The sequence below is a fragment of the Chaetura pelagica genome, unplaced genomic scaffold (assembly GCF_000747805.2).
Source record: "Chaetura pelagica isolate M959 unplaced genomic scaffold, ChaPel_1.0 scaffold12, whole genome shotgun sequence".
NCBI classification, from domain to species: Eukaryota; Metazoa; Chordata; class Aves; order Apodiformes; family Apodidae; genus Chaetura; species Chaetura pelagica.
The window spans coordinates 5,532,113-5,549,019 of NW_009952801.1; positions in this window are offsets into that span (position 1 = coordinate 5,532,113).

Sequence of the window (16,907 nt, forward strand, 5' to 3'; positions counted from 1 at the left end):
TTCTTTTCCACACGAGAGTCTACTGGCCAACTTGTATGTTGTTCTGTGCCACAGGCTCTGAAGTCTTTTACACAATATTCCTTTGTTTCAAGGATAACTGTTTAGAAAAACAGAATAAAAATACTGTTTCTTTATAAATGTATGGAATGCAATTTTTTCTAGTTCCTGAGCAAATGCAGAATCCATCTCTTCTGCTACTTTGGACATTCACCCTTGCCATTAAAATAGTTTGTCTTAACTATCATCTGAAAGTTTGGGCTTTCATTTTTTTGGCTGCAAAAACATTTCTCAGCTAGAATAATACCCTGTACTTTCCCTTGTAAAGGTACTGGGACACGAGGTTTCAGTAATCTAAGACTTCTATTTCTCTCTCATCTGTCACTGTTTGGTTTCTCCATTAGCTACCAAGCTACTCAGCTGTACACAAAATGAGTTATTTTGTCTCTAAGAATATGGTGTGAGACCTACTATACAGAGAGTACAAAACATCAAGGCATTCATGGCTATCTAATTCAAGAACAGTGCTGTCAAATTATCAGCAGTATCAAAGTGAAGAATTTCTAAATAAAAAAAATAAATTACATGTGTCCTTATCTTTTACAAGCTGTTATTCATCAAGCAAATAGATGGAAAATTAATTAGTTGAGGTGGACCCCCCCTCGCCCCTGTTTTTTTGAAAGTGTGCCAGTTTGCAACTGGCTGATGATTTTTCATTGGACGCTGGCCAGTTGTGCCTCTGCATAGTCCAATTATGCATCCTCTCTAGAAACATCTTACAGATATTGGTTTTTTGTTCTAAAGCTAGACACAAATCAGGAGGTTGACGCTTTCACAGACATGAAACTAATGTGTTCCTAGAACTTGTGGGATAAAGGCTGGTATAATTTGATGTGAACTGGGGGCAAGATTACATGTTCAGGTGAGTACTGTGGTTTCAGACCAAAACTTCCATCCCCTAGAGGTATACTTCTGTATTTCATTAGGGCAAAATCTGCAGAAGGCCTTAGCAATTACACTGATGCCCCACATACCAGCAGACTGCTACAGTCCAGGTGCATACCAAGGAATAAAGGCAGTCAGTACTGACATTTTCAACCACTTAAGGTTACATATAATTGTTCCTCATGTTTCCTAAGTACTGTAGGAATCACCAGGAAGTAAAAAAAATAATTAAAAAATATATTTAAAAATTACCAATAAACAAGGATTAAACATAAAGATTGGGAACTAATTAGGAAATTGGACACAGAATATAGTGAATAAGAAGATGGAGCATACTATTAAATAGGGTTCCAAATAGCTGCACATCATTACTATTCACTTTTATATCAAATTATGAGCTCTGCTTCAACCATTTAGCAGAAATCTATAGCTTAAAGCCAAAAGAAGCCTGAGTTCTTGGGGTTTTTTCTGTTGGTGTAACTGTTACTTATTTGTCATTCTGGGACAGTTCCCCACAAATCATGCTGCTTGAGAAGTGGCTAAAAAGATGGATGAGGTCAAGGCACAGAGCTGTGCTGAGGAAATGTCTGCTGAACGACTGATATACACAAAGCAGGAGCAGAGAGAGGGCACAGAGCAGTGAAGCCATTTCCTGAACGATGGTCACTCCAGAACCTTCCTCTTCATCTAAATCAGATGCTGGAAAGGAAACTTTGACACGCTTCACAGTTAAACTGAATCAGGCACCCCTGATTCAGGCACAGGCATACCTGTGAGTGTAGAATCTACGTAGTATGGGGTCAAAACCTTTCTTTACCCATGATTATGTATCTACTTGTCCAACAGAGATAGGGCCTGTAGGCAACAGTTCTCATACTGCAAAGGAAAGAGGAAGTAGTAGGAGAGTATTTTGTTGAGAGCAGTGGCAAAGGTGAGGGGAAAACTTTGCAAACCAAATCAAAATGTTGAGCACTGTAGTTCGTACTAACTCAAGAGGATATGGTTAGGCACTTGGTACAACTGAGAATTAGACCATTGATTTATGAACCAGCTTTAGATTCCTAATTTTGAAAAGTACTGGAAGTGTTGGCTTAAATATCAAGAATTTATGAAGTGTTTTGTCCAGATGGTAAAATAGCCTATTGACACGAACTCTTTCAGTTTAGTCAACAGATACATAATGAATGACGCACTACAGGAAGAAAAGATTCTATTTTTATTTTCTATTTGCTTTTCCCATCTTATTATTCTGCTAGTAAAGAATGTAAAGTGATATTATAGCCTTTCTAAACACAGAACCAAATTCCACTCAAATACACACATGTAGCCCTATTCAGTAAAAAAAAACAACTTAAATTTAAAAAAATCCCTGGTCCTCATGGGGAACTACAACCACCCCAGTATCTGTTGGAGGGACAACACAGCAGTGCATAAGCAATCCAGGAACCTTCTGGAATGTGTTGATGATAATTTCCTTCCTCAAGTGATAGAGGAGAGGTGCTATGCTGGACTTTGTTCTCACCAGCACGGAGAGGCTGGTGGGGAACTTGAAGGGCAGCCTTGACTGCAGTGACCATGATATGCTGGAGTTCAAGATCCTTATGGCAGCAAGGAAGGTAGATAGCAAGCTTGCTACCCTGAACTTAAGGAGAACAAGCTTCAGACTCTTCAGGGATCTGCTTGGTAAGGTACCATGGGATAAAGCCCTGGAGGGAAAAGGAGCCTGAGAAAGCTAGTTAATATTCTAGGATCACTTCCTCCAAACTCTGGAGTGATACATCCCAACAAAGAGGAATTCAGGCAAAAAAGCCAGGAGGCCTGCAGGGATGAACAGGCTGTTCCTGCACATGCTCAGACCTGAGGAAACCAATGGATGAAATTACTAAGACACTACCCATGATATTTGAGAAATCGTGGCAGTGTGGTGAAGTTCCCACTGACTGGAAAGGGGGAAACATAACCCCCAACTTTAACAAGGGAAAAAAAGAAGACCTGGGGAACTGCAGGGCAGTCAGTCACAGGGCACTCTTGTGCCTGGAAAGATCATGGAGCAGGTCTACATGGAAGCTATGCTAAGGCACATGGAAAATAAGAAGGTGATTGGAGACAGCCAACATAGCTTCACTAATGGTAAATCATGCCTGAAAAATTTGGTGGCTTCTATGACAGGGCTACAGCATTCGTGGGTAAGGGAAGATCAACTAATGTAATCTACCTGGACTTGTTCAAAGCATTTGATACTGTCCCACATGACATCCTTGTCTCTAAACTGGGGAGACATGGACTTGGCAGATATATAAAGAATTGGCTGGATAGTCACACTCAAAGAGCTGTGGTAAAGGGATCAATGTCCAAGTGGAGATTAGTGACCCCTGATATTCCTCAGGGGTCAGTCTTAGGATTGGGGCTGTTTAACATCTTTGTTGGAGACATGGGCAGTGGGATCAAGTGTACCCTCAGCAAGTTTGCAGATGGCACCAAGCTGTGTGGTGTGGTCAGCATGCTGGAGGGAAGGGAGGCCATCCAGAGGGTCCTTGACAGGCTTGAGAGTTGGTACCATGTGGATATCCTGAAGTTCAACAAGGCCGAGTGCAAGGTCCTGCACATGGGTCAGGGCAATCCCAAGCACAAATACATGCTGAGAGGAGAATAAATTAAGAACAGGCCTGAGAAGAAGGACTTGGGGGTGCTGGTTGATGAAAAGCTTGATGTGAGCCAGCAATGTGCACTTGCAGCCCAGAAAACCAATCGTGTCCTGGGCTGCATCAATAGAAGAATGGCCACCAGGTCGAGGGAGGTAATTCTCCCCCTCTACTCTGCACTCATGAGACCCTACCTGGAGCGCTGTGTCCAGTTCTGGGGTCCCCAAGATAAGAACATGGAGCTGTTGGAGTGGGTTCAGAGGAGGGCCATAAAGATGACCAGAGGGCTGGAGCAGCTCTCATATGAAGACAGGCTGAGAGAGTTGGGATTGTCCAGCCTGGAGAAGAGACAGCTCCTAATGGCAGCCTTCCTATACCTGAAGGAGGCCTAAAGGAAAGCTGGAGAGTGACTATTTACAAGGACAGGTAATGATAGGATAAGAAGTAAGGGTTACAAACTGGAAGAGGACAGATATAGATTAGACATTAGAAATTCTTTATTGTGAGGATGGTGAGACACTGGAACAGGCTGCCCAGAGAAGTTGTGGATACCTCCTCCATGGAAGTGTTCAAGGCCAGGCTGGACAGGGCTTTGAGCAACCTGGTTGAGTGGGAGGGGTCCCTTCCCATGCAGGGCATTGGAACTAGATGATCTTTAAGGTCCCTTCCAACCCAAACCATTCTATGATTCTATTACTCATCTTCTGGCTTTCTGTGAGATTTCATTTTTGTCTGTCACGTTTCCTTCCCCTATTGTTGCTACGAACTCCATGGGGTACCATAAGTGAAGTTTCACCAGAAGTCTCCATTGTAAGATCTTTCTTTTGTGCTGTCTTTTGTCCTGGCAGGAGATAAACCATCTCCTTCACTTTGTCTGGGACACAGATGGGTATGGGCAACATTCTTCCACTATTGAGTCATTAATCAAAAGGATCTATTTTTCCACTTTTTAGTGGCCTCCTTTTTTCAAAACTTTGTCATTGAGTAAGACTGTTGAATATCTTCTATTTATATAAGCCTGATCTTTTCCTAAACCAGCTTGAATTTATTAGTTTAGTGTCAATAGTCTCTAAACCATGCAGTTTTTCTACACTTCTAATAAAATAGGGACACTTGAGAGCTTCCTGCCGCCATGGCTCATGAAAAGATCGAAATGGACAAAATATAATGGAGCAATAAAGAGCACCATTGACCATTATTTTTTTCCAGACACAGCTTTTTGATAAAATGTAAAATTTGTCTGTGAGCATTCAACTATTGAAAAATATTTGTGAGTTTCAAAAAGCCAGTGTTGGTATCTGTGAAATAGATGTAGAACCATTTCTCATTCTTTCAGACAGCTTCTAAAGGATATGTTGTGGGACACCATCTGGTGGATAAATGTAGTTAAAGCAAATATTTATATTTGCAAACAAGTTTTTTTTGTTTTGTTCTATGAAGTTCATGTTTGCTCAGTTTCCCCAGCTTTATCTACCCTTAGTCTTATACTTAAGGAAGGTTAGAAGTACTGTTCTGATGCAAATCCTTCACAAGCATGGCCTCGCAGTAACCCAAACTGTGAAAGACCCTTGTGCTAAACTACTGAAATGTAACAAATTTTGAATGTTGGTGATATCCATGACTGCATTTCACCATTAGCGTTTTAGCATGTGCATCTGGAGTATTTATCATGCTTTTATTCACATCACAAAGCAATTTCAAAGCATAGTAACTACGTTGCTTTTGGATGAGATCAAAATAGAAGATACGCTTCAAAGCACACCTAATGCTCTCCAGCCACAGGACCAGGCTAGAAATACCCCTAGGTAACCCTTCCTGAAATGTGCAGTATGGATGTTAAGCTCTCCATACAAACACTTTTGTGCCACAAATCCTTTCCTGTTAGCCTGCACTACATACTGATGTAGACATCATTTGTATGGCTCATCTGAACCTACCTGTAGAGCAGAGACTACCTAGATGGGCTTTGTGAGTCTGACTGGAAACTTCAGTCCAGCCAGCAAAGTGAACTTCAAAATAGAAACACAGATGGGGTAGATTCTGGTAAACTTGAAAAATTGGTACATGGATCTAAGCTAAGTAAAAAGCCCTGGATCAAAACTTTTCTCCTTAGTCAAACGAAGTCCAGAATGATTATTTTTCAGAACATGGTTTTATTTATTGGGGTTTTTTTGTCCCCTTTTTGCCACAGGATTACTGTTTTCTGAGATTTCCTGAGAAGCAGGGCATTCTACTGAATTTCTTAGCATTTTGAAGACAGCATTATTGATATGTATGTTACAGATTTGCTTGAAAAATTCATTTTGTCTGCTACTTTTCTATTTCTCATGAAGCAAACAAATAGAAATGTAAGGTGTCTTTTTTAAAATTTAAAAAAAAAAAAAAAAAGAAGAAAAGAATTGCATCTGTGTGTAATTATAGCCGATGTGCTACAAATTTACAAATCCTTTGTGATCTCATCCTCAACAAAACTTCACACAATCATCCCCTTTTTTTGCCAATAAAATGAGTTTTATAGCCTGGACTTTTCTACACCATAAATGTAAAAATACAGCAGTGTGTTGGGAAATATTATCGGCAGACTGTATTTCTGACGAGCTATAAAGCATTGCTGTGTGCTGATTTCTAGGTTAAGCTTGGCTGTAAATTTGTAAGCACATACAACCAAGTAGGTACTTTCATCTTACATATAGAATATTAATATATGAATATAGAATCTTAAAATATACAAGCTCTCTATTTAAAACAAAGTAACCACAAATTATTACAAGTCAGAAAGCAGCAGTATTCCTGTAAAGAGTGAATATAATTTACTAAAATTGTTTTTATGAGGCACACTCTATTTTCACTTTCATGAGGCCAAGATAAGTAACACTGATTTCGTAAGTTATTTTAACAACAAACTTAACTATATAAGCTTCATAGTCACTTTTAGGATTAGTAATGCCTATCAGATTGATGCTCACACTTAAAATGAGCTCTTAATTTTATTTTAAGAATGTAAGAAAGGCTCTACAGGGTCAGACCAAGGGTCTTTCCAACTGAGTTTTCTGTCTCTAGCAAAGGCAATAGGAGAGGCTATTCTCAGAGACTAACAAGTCCAACTGTTTTCAGAGGTCCATTCCTCTTTCACTTCCCATGATATACTATTGTTGTGTTAGACATGCCAGAGGTACATCCCTACACTATGGTGATATTATCCATCTATTTTTCTAATCCCTTTTTATACCTGTTGACACAGTTTGCCTCTACAATCTCATCTGACAGTGAGTGCCAGAAGTCCTCTACCTTGTGTTTAAAGAAATGCTTTATCTGTATTAAGCTGATGTTCTATTATTTTTATTAAGTATTTTATTAAGTATCTCAAGCTTTTAGTCTCTCCTCATAAGGTAGTTGCTCAGTCCCTCACTCAAATTGTCCTTAGAGCTACGTGTTGTTACACAGAATGCAAAGACATTTTTAAATGCTTCTCAGCAAATTCTGGTCTCCAGTTGCCACACTGGTGAAGAGAAACCTGAAGGTTTCCATATTATCAATCAGATAGTTAATTTTCTAGTAAAACAGATTACTTCTCCTTATTGCTTATTCACAGAATCACAGAATCTTCACAGTTGGAAAAGACCTCTAAGATCACCAAGTCCAACTATCAACCCAGAAAAAAACCACCATGCCCACTACAGCATGTCCTGAAGTGCCACGTCTACACATTTTTTTAAAACCTCCAGAAATGGTGACTCAGCCACCTCCCTGAGCAGCATGTTCCAGTGCCTGTACTCCTTCGGTAAAGAAATTCCTCCTAATTCCCAAGGGCTCAAAAAAATTAATTCTGGAGAATATGCTTTGATTTTCCTCCTTACTAATTTCAGCCTAGTTTTTTATACATAATGCTATTCATCAACTTCAAATTTTAATTTTGAGGAGTACCTTGTTTTTGTTATAGCTTCAGTAACTTACACTTTCCTCCAATGTGCTATTTGGTTATTCCTTTAATACATTTACCTATCTACAGCTCTTTTAATTATGTTAGGCTCTTTTGGAATGCCTTTAAAGTTTTCCTCAAAGACTCTGAATCGTATATATTAATCACCTTCTCTGACACTCAGTATTTCTTCTGCTCTAGCAAATTAGGCTGAACACAGGTTTTGAAAACTTCTTTTTTCACTTTCGTTTGAGGGGCTTTTTTTCCACCTCACGTTAGAGGTTTAATTTTGCATTAGTAAGAAGTATTATGTACAAGCACAGAAGCTTAGGGCCACAGGTAGCTATCTTTTTTTCTCCCAGGAGAAAAATGCAAGCATTGTGCTGACTGCTACTGATTTATAGAACACAAAAGCCTCATTCATTCTCATTTCAAGGTCATAGCTATGTGATCTTCTTGACAAGTTTGAACAACTTGCAGATAAGCATCAAGAAGTCCTCATGAATAACAATGACTAAACTGTCAAGACAGTAATAGTATGATTGAAGAGAGCATCCTCTGAATGCAACATGTACTAAGGAATGTGAAGTAAACTTCCATGCCTTACAGTTGTGATAAAATGGGATGTGCCATTTTTAACGTAATGGTGAACTGGATTACTGATTGGAAACAAGTATTAAATGAGTGGGTTATTTAGCCAAGAAGAGAGAGGTTTTGACATTTTTAATAAAGCAGAGTGATGTGCAGGAAGCTTAGGGAATATAATCTCCTTCTCTAGCTCCTTTCTTCCTCTGTGGGAGGCCACTGTATAGCATTCAAGGAAATTCCTTGATGCTGCTTAGTTTCATACATGCAGCTTGACAGGATGCACACTTTGGCACAATTTTCTGTTTCTGATCAGCGTTACAAAGCAGGGGTGGCAAAGATACAAACTGATCTATACTGGCAGTATAACTAGAGTAATTATTCAGGGATCCATACTGCAAACACATTTAGTCCTTTACTTTCATGTGGAGTTCAAAAGGCTGTGAAAATCTCCTGGTATGCTGCACAGTTGTGAGTTCCATGCTGCACACGTTGATAATAATGTGGTGTGGTACCATGTGAACCTGAGACAATAAGATACATCCACCAAGGTTCTAAAAAGTGATAAACTGGGTTTATTTAATACCTAGATAAATTTCATTGAAGCAGGACACATGAAAATTGGATGGTAAAAATTCCCATTCCCAGTATGGCTAGGAATGTCACATATACTAATTAAGCAAACAGAAACAAGAAACCAGTTTGTATGTATTTTTGAGGTGCATACAATTCACAACAAAACAGGTTTCCAGTCTCAGTGCCAGATAAGCCTAGCCAAAAAGGATAATTGATTGGTTTTATGCACCATTGCACGGTGTCTAAATGCATTCACAATCTACGGTTGACTGCATTTTGAATATTGCCAAAATTAACACAACCCCTCACTGTTGAACAAGACCATAATATTTATATTGACAATTGAGAACTCTGAGTAATACATAGTCCCATCACGTCTTTTCTATAAAATTGAGATGCTTTTATGTCCAAAATAAAAAACAGATTGCGCAGTCCAAATAGTTAGGATTTTGTCAGCATTATTCAATTAAAACTGCTTATTTGTGTAAGTTGTGTCTTTCTCATATAAGTATGAAAATACATTCTCACAGAATGGACTTGGATTCAATTCAACTTCCAGTTTTTCTTGTATGTTCTTATAGCTAGCTATCTGCTCTCTCAAAATGAGATATTAAAGGAAGAAGCTGCACAGTTAAGAACTTTAAAGAGTAACAGTGAAGTCCTGAAGGCAATCAGGGCATTGAGGATAGAGGTGTCATGCTGTGTTGCTGTCAGAAGGGCTCAAAGGCACTTGTCCACACTTGACTATTCTGTGAGGGGTGTGAGGTCTGACTGCCTTGCCGAGGTGACCGAGGATGCTTTGAGGTTGTGGAGCACCATTTTTTAATTTTACTGGGAAGTGTCTCAGGTACCAGTTCCAAATATTCAGTTGTGTGATTTTTTAAGTTCCATAAGAATTCTCCAGAACTGCTTTCTAACTTTGTTGGAGCTATTTCTAAAATATTAACTGGGACTTGTCTGGTTCTTTTAGGCTGTATGGGAGAACAGGGAAAGTTGTTCAGGATATGTTCTTTCCTTTTGGCACACACATTGTATGCCAAAGCTGTTTATGTATGTGGTTAGCACACTAATGGAGAGGGGAAAAAAACACCTAACAAACCCCCCCCCCAGAAAAACAACACAAAAAACCACCAACAAACCAAGCTAGAAAGCCAGTTGCAATGAATGGCAGTTTAGCTTGTTCTTATTTGTGGTGGGGTTTTTTTGCTAATGATTATTGGGGAGGGGGGGGACCAGTATTTACCTACAATCCTATCTATCCAGGAGTTAAATATTCAGCACTGCTTGCTAGTCACCTAGTGTTAAAAACATCAGATTTAATGGCAGTTATTAATGTTCTCATAGTAGGTGGTTTAGACTGTTCTGAGAGTTAAGATGGTACTGTATCAAAAGCTTGGAGATACGTATTCAACTCCAGTAAATTCCCAACATGCACTGGCAGACACAGGAAATCTTGTAGAAAACCATCCCGTTGCAGATTAGCCATTATTTTATTCCTGGCCCTACCGAATATTTTAATCAAGGCATTTACATATATAAAGTGTAGTTTCAGAAAACCTGCACAGTTTTTGTTGTCTTTCAAGCTGAGACTAGATTTAAAAGCTATTCAGACATTGAGAGTTACAAACAAGTGTCTAATGTCAGCTTCCAAAACACCCAGCATAAACCAGGTTTCTTAGTCAATCAGATTACTAAACATTAATTCTTGGGACTTTTAAAAAACTTACTAGAACTGCACTTTGTCCCAGAGCACCAAAGGGAAACTGCGATACTGCCGAATTTTTTTACATAGTTTGAGTAATTCCTCTGCATTTGACAGTGCCAGAGTCCATACTGGATTCAAATTGTGGTCTGCTACAATGACTGTTACTTACTCGAGTTCCCTACCACTTGTATAAACATATTCTCAAGTATTCTTCTCCCCAGTACAGTTTTGTGAACTTGGACATGTATCTTTGTTAGTCATGGGGCCAAATACTGCCAATACATATTGGCATACATACCATGATTCTACATATCATTGCAAGATAATAATATGAAAAATGATAGGGTGGGCATAATAAAAGTTTAGTGTGAACATTACAGTGAAATCACCCTGTGGAAAAAACCTCAAAAGTCAATCACAACTATGTGTTTTTGAGAATCTTGAAGTTCATTAAGGTACATCTTCACGAACCTTCTCCAGCCCTTCATCATTTAGTATTACCTGCTCCCTTCTTCTCAGGCATGAAGGCAAGAAAGAAGAAACAGAATGAGAAACAGCTGTGAAAGATAACTATTCTATTTTCATTCTGGTGAGAATTGGCAGTAACGTAACAAATTTATGAATGTGATTACATGAAAGTAAGAGGAAAACAGTGGTCTTGATCTAGGTCTGTTCCAGGCCTAAATCCTATTTCCTCAGCAGGACAATACTTTAATGGTGGCTTTTGCCATGTACACAGATTCAAGAGACAATTGAAAATTAATCCATTAATTGCCTTTGAAAGACTGCTACAGTGTCCAGGTGTCATTTGATCCTAACTCTTTTATTAGCTTTAGCTACTTTTTAGTACCTTTAGCTTAGGGACAGTACTGAGTATATGGTAATCATAAAAGAATAAGAAGAGTAGTAACATAGCATACAAGTAATTCATTCACACAGCTTAGATCAGCAGAGCTTTAGTAGACTAAAAAGAAGTTACAGGATTGCAAAATATCAAATCAGTGAGACAGGTGAGTGCAGAAGGCATGAAGAAACAACTTCAGTGCCAGGTAGGCAATAAACATAATTTATCCCATATTTAGATTAAGATGCATGATCCATCTTATATATATTAAGACTTTTTGTATGATCAAGATAATAATTTTCAGAGTTGTGGCATTGTGATTGCACTCCTTTTCCCTTGAATCAATGTACATGCAGATTCTTACATGTATAAACTGACACACTTCTTCAGGCTTTAGTTTTATTTGCATATAATCAATCATTTGCATTTATTTCATACTACTGTACTAATTCACCACAGGACATGTATTTGCCATGTTACGTCTTCATGGTTTTAACTGAACAATTAGGTTATTACACTTTTTTTTGTTGTTACTGGGAACGCCTATGCCCTCTGAACACATTCCCTGAACCCTCATAGTTCCACCACAGGTAGTTTTTAAGGGTCAGCAATGGACACAGACCTTCCAAAACCCGAGGTAATTAATTTAGAACTGCTTTTGTGCATCTCTGCTTGGCATAGTCTTGGATCATGGAAATACCGCCCCAATGCCAACATAGTAAAAAGACAATGCTAGAAGTTTACATCTGAACATCACCTTTGGCAGCCATCACACTTAAAAAAATATTTGAAAATGAAAAGTTAAGGGATTTTTTTCAAAATCTGTAGATTATGAAGCCAGCCCAGTGACAAAGAATTCTCTGAATTAATAAGCACACTTCCATCAGACATCAGTAAGAACAGTATTGACTCCTACATGTACAGAGCTATGTAAACATCCTTTTAAAAACAGTTATTACTTAAAGGCTAAGATGGTCAATTTTGTAAGGGAGCAGTGTTGACAAAAACATGCATAATATATTTTTGTGAAAAATACCAATATTAGTAACTTCATTTCAAGTACAGAATACAGAAGTTTTACTTACTGGACTAACAGCAACACTATTACAGTAACTTCTCCATTAAAATATCCCCCCCTGAAGCTTCAGCTTGCACATTATAGAAGACCAAAAATGCCAGTTATAATATTCTGGGAAGCATGTGTGAACATAGCAATGGAGTTTTTTAAAAATATATGTTAGGATAGATACAAACCACTGTAGAAGTGCACCTGCCACATTTTTAAACATTAGGATGTAACTTTCTGAGACCAGAATAATAGGATCATTTGAAGTAATGTTTACATAGCTACAGAAGAGCTGCAAGAGGCAAGAATTTATTTTCTGACTGCTGATCAGACTTGGAAGCTGAACTGCAGGAACACTCCAGCATACAGAATGGTCAGAAAATTAAAAGTTGGTTATGTTGAAATTAATTATACATCCAAATGGTGCTGGTAAGACTGAGTATTTATGTATTTGTTGGAACGCTTCTCCATCAGGCCTGTCTCATTTCTGGTGATGGTGTTCTTCATTCTCCAGGGTAGTGCTCTGATGTCAAATCAGACAAGCTGGATTTGATTGAGCTGGTTCATCCCTGTGGTTCAGCCTGCTGGGACAACTCTGCCATAGGCTGTGTGTGGACTATTTTGTTTTCTTCCCTTACACTAATCATTGTGCAACATATACTAATTTATATTACATATAATTCTAGAAAAACAAATAAACTCAAATATCTTGGTTTTAGGCAGTAGTCTAACCATTCAAGTTAATCACTAGCTTCAAACTGAAAGTAGTCTGAACTTGTATTATTTATTGTCAAATAAAAACATTCTCCCAAAATCCTGCTCCAGAACTTGTTAGGATCACTGTGTTGTCATCAGTGCCATCATCAAGATTAAAAGTATGAGCGAGAGAAGTCATTCAAACGCCTGGATGCTTTAGACAGCAGGGAGTATTTGAAACATCTGCACAGGGCTTGCAGGGAGACCTGCACTCTTCTGGAGCAATAGCTGGAATGCAGGCCTGATATTCTGCTGATCTTTCCTCGGGCTCCTGGGTTTCACCTGGTAAACACTGATAAAATATTTCCGGTAACAAGAAAAAAAAAAAAAAAAAAAAAAAAAAAAAAAAAAAAAGAAATATTCACTTATCTACAATATTTTGCACTTACTTCACGCCCTTCCAAGGAAAATTTATTCACAACCTCAAAAGCAAGTTAATTCTACTAGTTTCTATGCAGCATTAGTGTAACACAGGCAGTCTTAAATTTGTCCCAGATAGTTATCTTATTTTTGATGGATGTTCTGTAGGTATGCAGAACTGTACAAACATGTGAAATGGAAAATAAATCTGCAGTAGGATCTGTTTCTTTGGAGGGGTGGACTAGATAGCTTCCAAAGATCCCTTCCAACATAGAAAGAGCTGATTCAATAAAATGAAATGTTTAAAAATACCTTTTCTGGAAAAGTCATGCAGCACAGTACCTTTGATAATAACTATTTAATTAGAGAATACAGAAAAGGAAAGAAATGTGCAAGCGCCATACTGCAATGGTTCATATTGTATCTATTAATTCAAAAAAGTGGTGAGTTCAATCTTGCTATTTTATTTTTCATTGCTAAATCTTTTTATCTTTTACTATAAATAAATGTGCTATGAAAATGCAGGTGTTGTCAAGGAGATGCATTGGAACACATTCAACATTATATCAGGGGTCAATAAGACTACAAAGGTGACACTAATATGCAAGCATTTTAAATTATCTGTATGAAAATTGATTTTACTTAAAATATTTGGGACTTTGTATGAAAGAAAAATCTTACTAGTATAATATAGAGAGAAATTAGACCTTCAAAATACTAATTTTTAGAAAGTATACAGGACTTAAAACCAGTAATAAAATATAAAACCTGAAAAATAAGCAACACAGTTCTAATATTATAGGCAATGAACAACCAAACTTTTGTGAATAAAAATATTGTGTATTACACCTTGGGTTTAGCATGCTGCATCTTTCACAGCTACTGAATGATAAGTTAAGTTACAAAGAGCCATTTTGCTATCAATTTTCCAGTAAAGGCCCATTGAAATAACTGAGGAGTAAAAAAAATAATAATTTAAAAATGGTAGAATTATTTAGCCAATCACCTAATTATTATCCAAATGTCGCTTGCTAGACTGTGATAAAACTTACCACCATATTTTCCTCAGAGGGAATGGAGAATGTGGACTGGACTAGACAACATCAAACAGCGGCTCAGCAATGTGGACAGAGTCAAGTTACATTTTAAACTAGGTTTAATGTGAACTTCATTGTCCAAATAAAACCTATGTTTTTATAATGTAGTCTCTAAAGTGATACAGTGACAATACCCTCTACCCATGTTGTGGAGTTAAAGCATGGATACACTCAAATCCATTAGCAGGCCTCCGATTTACTGAAGAATAAAAGCTGCATGGGTCAGATGAACTCCTCTCGGCATCTGCAGTTCTAGAGGTTTACAAATTGAATAATCTCCTTTCTCTCCTACCACCTTTGTCAGTAGAAATGGAAGATTTGTGGTTCCCCTTATTTTCATGTTCTGTTATTACATACTGTGAGATCACACTGTCTTGCTGCAACTGCATATCCATGTATAAGCAAATAAAGTTATTTTCAGCACAGAAATATAATGAGGACTTTTTGGAAAAACATGCATAGCAACTAAGTCATTTGTCTGAATATCCTGAAGGACAAGTGATCATGTATTCAGTTATGCACAGCAATCCAGGAATACAATTATATAGGTGATAGGTTACATATTTTGGAAAAGGACAACACCTAGTAATTGTAAAACATGGTGATGGTTTGTTCTCAATACAAAAATATTCATTTTCTGCCTAAGCTACTTTAAACTTAGTGGGGATTTTAAGTGTCAACATGCAGACAAAAGAAGGAAAAGAGATTAATTCTATTTAAACAGTCTCTCTTCAGGCATCCAGACTAAGCCTGCAGCTAGTAGTTTATTAATAGAAACAAGCATCTCAAAAAAACAAAATCTATCAAAACAAACCTCTACCCAGGCATGTGACACCTTTGTGTTAGAATCATAAGATGTCTTGGGTTGGAAGGAACCTCTGAAGTTCATCTTGTCCAGCCCCCCTACAATAAGCAGGGACATCTCACACTGGAACAGATTGCTCAGAGCCCCATCAAGCCTGACCTTGAAAGCCTCCAGGGATGGGGCCTCCACCACCTCCTCAGACAACCCCGTTCCAGCAATCCACCACCCTCACATTAAAGAACTTTTTCCTAATGCCCAACCTAAATCTACCCTTTTCTTGCTTGAAACCATTACCCCCTGTCCTATCATTACATGCCCTTGTGAACTGCTCTGCCTCAGCCTCTGCAAAGTCACAACAAGGTGTGTGTCCCCGACCCATCCCTGTCCGCCCCCACCTCCCCTCCCACCCAAACTCGTTCCCCTCCTCCAGATCGTCTCTTCTTCAGGCAACAAATGCAACAAATGCCTTCAAGGAGGCTCTCACGTTCTCTCTCTCTCTCTCTCTCCGTACTTTAGATTACTGAATTAGCTTGTCATATCGTGTTAATGGGACTACTCGGTAAGGCAATTTTATTATTAAAGTTGACTTTTTCTTTAGCAATCCTCCCACCTTTCACAATTTGAAAGTAGCAGCTTTATTTTGTTGGCTGAAAACACAGCACTCGAAGGTAAAATGAAAAAAAAATACAGATCTGTGTACCAGTTTCTTCATCTCCAGTACATTTCCTCTTTTTCTGTTTTTTAATACCTTAGGGATATATTTACAAGCTAAAATAAGTGATTAAAAATATTTCTGTTGTCAGCTTTATACTTTTAAGATACTTAGTCTTTCTTATTTGGTTTCTACTTGTTTAAAGCTACCTAGCTGAAAAGGGAGCCACCCATACAATTTTTCTAAGAAAATTAGATATTTGCAGTATAACACTTGTACTGCAATATAATACATATACGGTTCCATTCCTCCATCATACTCACTACATCTAGTTTTGGTGGTCTGAACAAGCAAAGGCAGGCACATAATTAATTCCACGAGGGACAGCCTAATCACGGTATTTGCACACACAACTCTTGCTCTTTGTGTATCAGCTGCACATAATTTACAATTGCTATTTCTGCTAACTTGAGTTCTCTGTGTAAATTAAATTCTAAATAAAGCTCCAGGTTTTTGTTGTAGCTTAATCAAACATCTTCTATTGTCCGACAGGCACACAAACAAGCACACGCACACACAGCCTGGAAACGGCTTCTTCTATGTTTCAGCTTGTGCTATGCAGTAAAATGGTTATAAAAATAACAACATGGCAAGGGCTGCTCGCACATGTGGATGTCATAAACATTTTGCATTACTTTACAACAAGCTCAATTAGCAGCGGGCCCGTCCCAGGAGCGGCCGTGGGAGCCATTTTCTGTGGCACGAAGGTGATTTGCAAGGAACACACACGGTGCGGGTCAGTTGAAACAATAAAGCCACACGTTTTGTTTATACGTGACATACATACATGCGCACAGGGCTTGCGCTTTAAAAACAAACCGAAAACAAACAAAACCCCAACGAACAAAACCAAAACCCCAAACCCACACAAAAAATGTAGTTTCAAACCACACTCTTT